Source organism: Lithobates pipiens, unplaced genomic scaffold (genome assembly GCF_037356315.1).
Source record: "Lithobates pipiens isolate NorthernLeopardFrog02 unplaced genomic scaffold, aLitPip1_a1.2 Scaffold_16, whole genome shotgun sequence".
Taxonomy (NCBI): Eukaryota; Metazoa; Chordata; class Amphibia; order Anura; family Ranidae; genus Lithobates; species Lithobates pipiens.
In genome coordinates this window covers 439,105,951-439,113,170 of record NW_027507748.1, presented here as the reverse complement: position 1 = coordinate 439,113,170, position 7,220 = coordinate 439,105,951, and positions in this window count along the sequence as shown.

Here is a 7,220-nt window from a genome sequence, read left to right as displayed (position 1 = left end):
CATCAGATAATTTATGAGGGCGTGATTAGGGACAGAATTAGGGGCGGGGCAAGGTAGGGGTTTGGCGGGGTAACTGATGGCGAGTAGTCCTTGAGGCCTGGCTAGTAGTTCAGGACTTGAAATTTTGAGCCCTGTATACTATATTGTCAAAAGTAAGCCTTTGCATACACAAGACATTTACTGGCATCCCAGTCTAAAGCCTCGTACACACGATCAGATTTTCCATATACAAAGCATCCAAATTTTGTCTGAAGGGCATATGACGTGGACTTGTGTTGCATACAAATGGTACACAATTGTCGGGCAACAAACATGAACGTAGTGAGGTACTACAAGGAATTTCAGCTCTTGAGCGCCACCCTTTGGGTGCCTTCTGCTAATGTCGTATTTGGTGAGCATTGATTCTGAGCATGTGTGTTTGTACTTTGGACTTTTGTATGACAGATTTGTGTACACATGATAGGAAAATCCGACAACAGACTGTTGTCCACAGAAACTCTATAATCCTGCCATCCAATATTTGTCAGCGGAAAGTCTGACAACAATTGTCTGATGGAACGTACAAATGGTCCGATTTTCGGCCAACAGTCTGTCATCAAACAATTCCCGGCGGAAAATCCAATCATGTGTACGAGGCTTTAGTCTGTGGGGCTCAATATTGAGTTGGCCCACCCTGCAACTATAACAGCTTCAACTCTTCTGGGAAGGCTGTCCATAAGGTTTAGCAATGTGTCCATGGGAATGTTTGACCATTTTTCCAGAAACGCATTTGTGAGGTCAGGCACTGATGTTAGACGGGAAGGCCTGGCTCCACTCTAATTCATCCCAAAGGTGTTCTGTTAGGTTGAGGTCAGGACTCTGTACAGGCCAGTCAAGTTCCACTACCCCAAACTCACTCATCCATGTCTTTATAGACCTTATTTGTGCAATGGTGCTCAGTCATGTTGGAACAGGAAGGGGCCATCGCCAAACTGTTCTCACAAAGTTGGGAGCGTGAAATTGTCCAAAATGTCTTGGTATGTTGATGCCTTAAGAGTTCCCTTCACTGGGACTAAGGGGCCAAGCCCAATCCCTGAAAAACAACCCCCCCACTATAGTCCCCCTTCCACCAAATGATTTGTGTCAGCACACAAAGCAAGGTCCATAAAGACATGGATGAGCGAGTTTGGGGTGGAGAACCTTGACTGGCTGGCACAGAGTCCTGACCTCAATTCGATAGAACACCCTTGGGGCGAATTAGAGCGGAGTCGGCAATCCAGGCCTCCTTGTCCAACATCAGTGTCTGACCTCACAGGAAGAATGGAAAAATTATCAAACATTCCCATAGACACACTCCTAAACCTTACGGACAGCCTTCCCAGAAGAGTTGAAGCTGTTATAGCTGCAAAGGGTGGGCCAATTCAATACTGAACCCTATGGACTAAGACTGGGATGCAATTAAAGTTCATTTGCGTGTAAAAGCAGGAGACCCAATATTTTTGACAACATAGTGTGTGTGTGTGCATATATTATATATATATATATATATATATATATATATATATATATATATATATATATATATATATAGTTTGTTCAGTCAACATTTCTTGTACATAGGATCATGAGAAACCTTTTTAAATGCCATGTTTAGTATCTTGTAACTGAAGTATGCACAATTTAGTTGCGCATTTCAAGTGGTAACAAAGGAGTATGCAATGAACATAAGATGATCCTCTAGCTGTTGGCTCTTGTCAGCAGCAAAAGTAGATAATGTGCTGTAGAGGAATGCAGTGCTAAATTTCCCTTAATTCATCAAAACACTGCTTCATCTAATAACTACTTTTCAGAAGTGATTGGCATGCTTGTGGAAAAATTACTTCAAATTATCTTCTATCTTATGTAAAATTCACAAATTTGCAGGCTGCATGCCCTATCAGTAACATGACACTTGCACACATTTTGTGGGTTTGTTTTCTTCAATGTCTTAAATACTTAACATTTTAGTTTGGTTACCAGTTCATCACCTGCTCATTCACATTATTTTAGCTAAAACATCTAGAAGAAAAACTTTTTTTTCAGAAAACTAGAACTAGTTTACAGTGTTTTAAAAACAATTTTAAGAAGCAACTTGCTGCAGAGCTGAGATTTCTAAGCTCATTATATACAATACAAGATGAGCTCATATGGATAAACAATAATAATAATAATAAAGCCCTCTTGGTAAATTAATTAGATCATTTTCCTTGGCAACCAACATATTTTGCAACTGTATGGCATGGTATAACATAAACATAGGCGGTGTCTAATTTTGGAGCCTAGTGTGTCTCTATGGCAGTGTCTTCAGTCTTGTTGGTTGAAGGGGGACTCCTAATTGAGAAATATAGACTTGTAACCAGGCTGTTTCACTGCACACATTTAAATCTATGTTTCATTGCACATCATTTTGCAATAGGAACAGCAGGCGGAAAAGAGTTGGCAGAAAACTCAAAGAAGCATTAGGATCCCTGGACAAATTCTTATGCCACGTACACACGACCGGACTTTTCGACAGACTATGTGCGACGGTCTTCCCGACTGACTTTCGGCAGAGTTCCGACTGACTTTCCGAACGAATGGACTTGGCCACACACAAGCACACCAAAGTCCGACAGATTCAAACGTGATGACGTACAACCTGACTAGAATAAGGAAATTCATAGCTGGTAGCCAATAACTGCCCTAGCGTCGGTTTTCATCCGTCGGACTAGCATACAGAAGAGCAGATTTTTGACCGGACCTGAATCCATCGGAAAGATTTGAAACATGTTTTATTGCTAGGTTCGCCTGACTTTTGGGAAAAAAAAGTCCACTGAATTCATTCTGTCAGACCTAGTCCATCGAAAAGTCCGGTCGTGTGTACGTGGCCTTAGACTTTCCCACACTTATCACCACTCACTTCAGAATTCTACAAAATAGAGTTTCTTGATTTTTTTCCTGTGCCAGGCATGTGATGGTAGAAGCAATGACTCAGTGAAGGTTTCAGCGTTACTCCATGTTAACATTATGGAAGTTGTAGTGATTTATTTAGGGCTGTGAAAATTAAAGATTCATTCCTCAATTAATCATTCATTTTTTTGATCGATCAAAATTCTTTTCACTTTATTTCAATAGTTTTTATTGAATTTTTAGAAAATAACATAAATCGCAGAGAAACAAAGTCATATAACCAATATCTGCCATACAATGAACCGCTAGCATGAAATAGTTGCGTACATTGGCAAATCTGTACAAAAGGAGTATAGGAAAGAAATAACTCGCTCAGATATTAGGCAAGAGATATCCCCCCATTCCCTCACAGGCACCCCAATGGGATCACACTGTGCCTGAGAGTGAAGGGGCCTCTCACCCTTCAAATTCTGCATTACTAATATCAACATAAAAAAAATAAAAAAGAAGGAAAGAAGACAGACACAAAAGGAAAGGTACAAAAATAGGGGAGACAAACGGGGCATTATAAAGATACACGGGATGCAGACCTCAAGAGGCACCAGGTAGCCAAGATGATTGAAAGTTCAATATAGATAGAATTTCTACAGGGACGTTGTGAACTTTCACTTCCATTAGGTGAATATCTTGGAGAGATGGTGTCCTCGCAGATGAACAAGAGGGAGATGAAGGAGTAATGGGAAAGGAAGAGAGGGAGGAGTCACTTTATGCAAGTATCAAGGGCAAATATAAATGATAGGTACAAGTACATGGGATGGCTTGAGGAATGAAAACACGTTATCAATCTTTAACTGTACACCGTGGGTGTGAGAGCCATAGTTTCCATTTGGTCCAAAATGACATAATCCTAAGGTCAGTGATAGCTAATAATTTCTCCATCTCGCACTGATGATTGAGAGTAATTACTGCATCAGTAGGAGAAGGAGATTTATCCGAGTTCCACAGTCGGGTGATAGTCAATTTAGCTGCTAGCAAAAGTTGAGTAAGTACTATTCTAGTGTTGGATGGAAATTCATGTATTGTGAGGTGAAGCAGAGCGAGTTCAGGGGAGGGATCTACATGGGTAGCGCTTATTTCAGATATCAACATAAAAATTTTGTTCCAGAAGGATCGCACCGATTTGCAAGACCACAAGATGTGGTACAAAGTACCTACATCTCCGCAACCCCTCCAACAGAAGGCTGTGCGGTCATGACAAAATTTACTCAATCTATAGGGGGTGAGATACCAGGAATGAACTACTTTTTGAAACAGTTCCCAATGATTAGCACATCTGGTAGAAGTATATGTAATAGAAAATGCTGACTTCCAGTAATTGTCAGGAAATGATTTACCCACGACTTTTTCCCATTTAGAGATAGTAGTTGTTTTAGAGAAAGAGTCGTGGGTGGTATAAATACCATAGAATAGGGAAATTCCTTTAATGGGGCTACTAGGATCCTGGAGTAACTTTTAGAGTGAGGAAGGTAACGACAGGTAAAATGGTAAGGGGTGCTTCATTAGAAATGAGTAAATTTGTAGGTAGGAGAAATAAGCTGAGGTAGGGAGAGAAAATCTGGAGATTAAATCACCAAATTTGTAAAGGGACGTGTCATGGTATAAATCTTTGATAAGAGTAATGTCTTTGGAGATCCAAGGTATTAAATCAAGGTACGGAATGAAATCGTAAAGAACCGAAAGCGGGGTAGATAGTTTACATAATGGCTGAATAGGTATGGAGGAAATAGAAAACTCCGACCATAAGGTGGTAGAAATCTGGATAGTGGGAATAGGGGAGGGAGGGACATGAGCACCCAATTGAATAGCAATCAGGGTTGATTTAAGGTCTCTATTAGGATTACCACCGACTTCCATGGATGTCCACGTTTTGTGTTCGGAGGGGGACCACCAATATTTAAGTTGATCTAGGACGCACGCTTTGTAGTACGCTGTTACATTAGGGGCACCCATGCCCCCGATTTTCTTATGTTTTAGTAGAATAGTAATAGAGCATCTAGGCGGCTTGCGGTTCCATATATACTGATTAAACGTTGTTTGGATCGAGGAAAGAAAAGTGCGGGGTATAGGAATGATTAACATGCAAAATAAATAAAGAAGCTTAGGGAGGATAATCATTTTAAGTGCTGCTATTTTCCCGGTCGTAGACAGACCTTGAGTATGTAGGTGTGACAGTTGTTGGGGTAATGTTTCTAGAAAGGGTTTAAAATTATAGTTAAACAATTGAGAGGTCTGACGGGTCAAATGTATACCTAAAAAGGGTATAGAGTGAGTGGCCCACTGAAAGGGGAATCGCCTGGTTAAAGTAGATTTCATGGCCACCGAGACGTTAATACCAAGTATTTGGGATTTTGTGGCATTTCATTTATAATAGGATACAGCACTGAAATCCTGTAGCAGTTGCTGAGTCTCAGTCAACGATGTCAAGGGGTTAGAGAGTATAAGCATCACATCATCAGCAAATAAGCTGATTTTATGCTCTTTACCAGCTATAGACAGTCCAGTTATGTGAGGATGGGATCTGATATGCTCTGCTAGTGGTTCCATGAGAAGTGTAAAAATTATTGGGGAAAGGGGGCACCCTTGTCTTGTCCCATTGGTTATGTGTATCGGTTTGGAAGTAATCCCTGATGTAAGTACCATGGCTGAGGGGGTGGAGTAAAGGGCTAATATGGCCGTTTGTATCCAGCCCGCAATTCCAAAGGCGTTGAGCACCACCCGAAGGTAACCCCAGTGGACCCTGTCGAATGCCTTCTCCGCATCTAAAGAGAGAAGCAGAGAAGGCACTCGAGAGGATCCAGCCTGTGAGATTAGGTTGAGAAGACGTCTGGTGCCGACCGGGGCCTGTCGACCCGGTACAAAGCCCACTTGGTCCGGGTGAACTAGACAGGGAAGGACTGATTGCAATCTAGTAGCTAAAAGTTTGGCATACAGCTTTACATCCGTATTAAGGAGGGAAATAGGTCTATAATTTACTGGACTAGTGGGATCCTTGTCGGGTTTAGGTAACTTCACTATCACCACTCTAAGCATGTCAGTTGGAAAATTTCCCGAAGACGAAGCAAGATTGAAGACTGATTGTAGGTGTGGGGCAATTTCTGTAGAGAGGTGTTTATAGTACTCATTTATAAAACCATCTTCTCCAGGAGACTTACGGTTGGGAAGTTGGTGGATGGCCAAACAGATCTCTTGTGTAGAAAATGATTGAGATATGGAGTCAATTTGATCCTTGGAGAGGGTGGGGAGATTTAATTTCCGTAAGAACTCATCAATAAGTTCTGGAGATGGTTGAGGGGTAGACCCATCATTACGAAGATCGTATAAAGATTGAGTGTTTGGTAAGCGGATGAGTAAGGGTGGCTATTCTTCTTTTGATCTGTTTTGCCTTCACCACTCTAGCCAACCATGCCCCCGCCTTGTTATGCAACCCGTAATAGGAGGCTTTAAGAAATTTGAGGTGATTTACTTGCTTATAAAGAAGTAGGGACCGCAGTTGCTGTCTATCCCGAAGGATATCCTGCGTCAGTTGGGGGTCTGGGTTAAGTTTGTTGTCTCGTTCTTTAGAGGATATGGAATGGAACAAATCGTCAATCTGCTTTGTCCTCTTTTTTTTAACAATGGATGCCAACTTAATCAATACCCCCCTCATATACACTTTATAAGCATTCCACAATGTGAATCTATTAATATCAGGCGAGTCATTAAATTCAAAGAAATTTTGATGCTCCTTTAGGATCGTTTGGCACAATAGCTTGTCTCCCAGAAGGGAGGTGTTCAGTCTCCAAAGTGGAAGAGGAGTGTGACGCAATGTATCATCAAAGCATAACACAATCGGTGCGTGGTCTGACCAAGATATTGTGCCAATATCGGATCTCAAGACATTTTGGAGCGAATTTTTCCCAGTCAAAAATAAATCTATGCGAGAGTAGGAAGAATGTGCCGCTGATAAGAACGTATAATCTTTCTCCGAGCCATGGAAACAGCGCCAAACATCATACAGTTCATGTTGCAGAAGCAGAGGAACAATAGATTGCCCTGGTCTCCTGGCTTGGGCTGAGGAGTCCAAGGTGGGGTCAAGGACTACGTTGAAATCTCCACCCAAAAGGAGGGTGCCTTGAGCCACCTCTGAAATTTTGGTAAGCAGAGGAGCAAGAAACTTTTTTTGTCGAGTATTGGGAGCATACAAATTGACCAATGTAAACGTTTTTTGGTTGAGTTCACATATAAGTATGAGGTACCTTCCAAGGGGGTCTTGG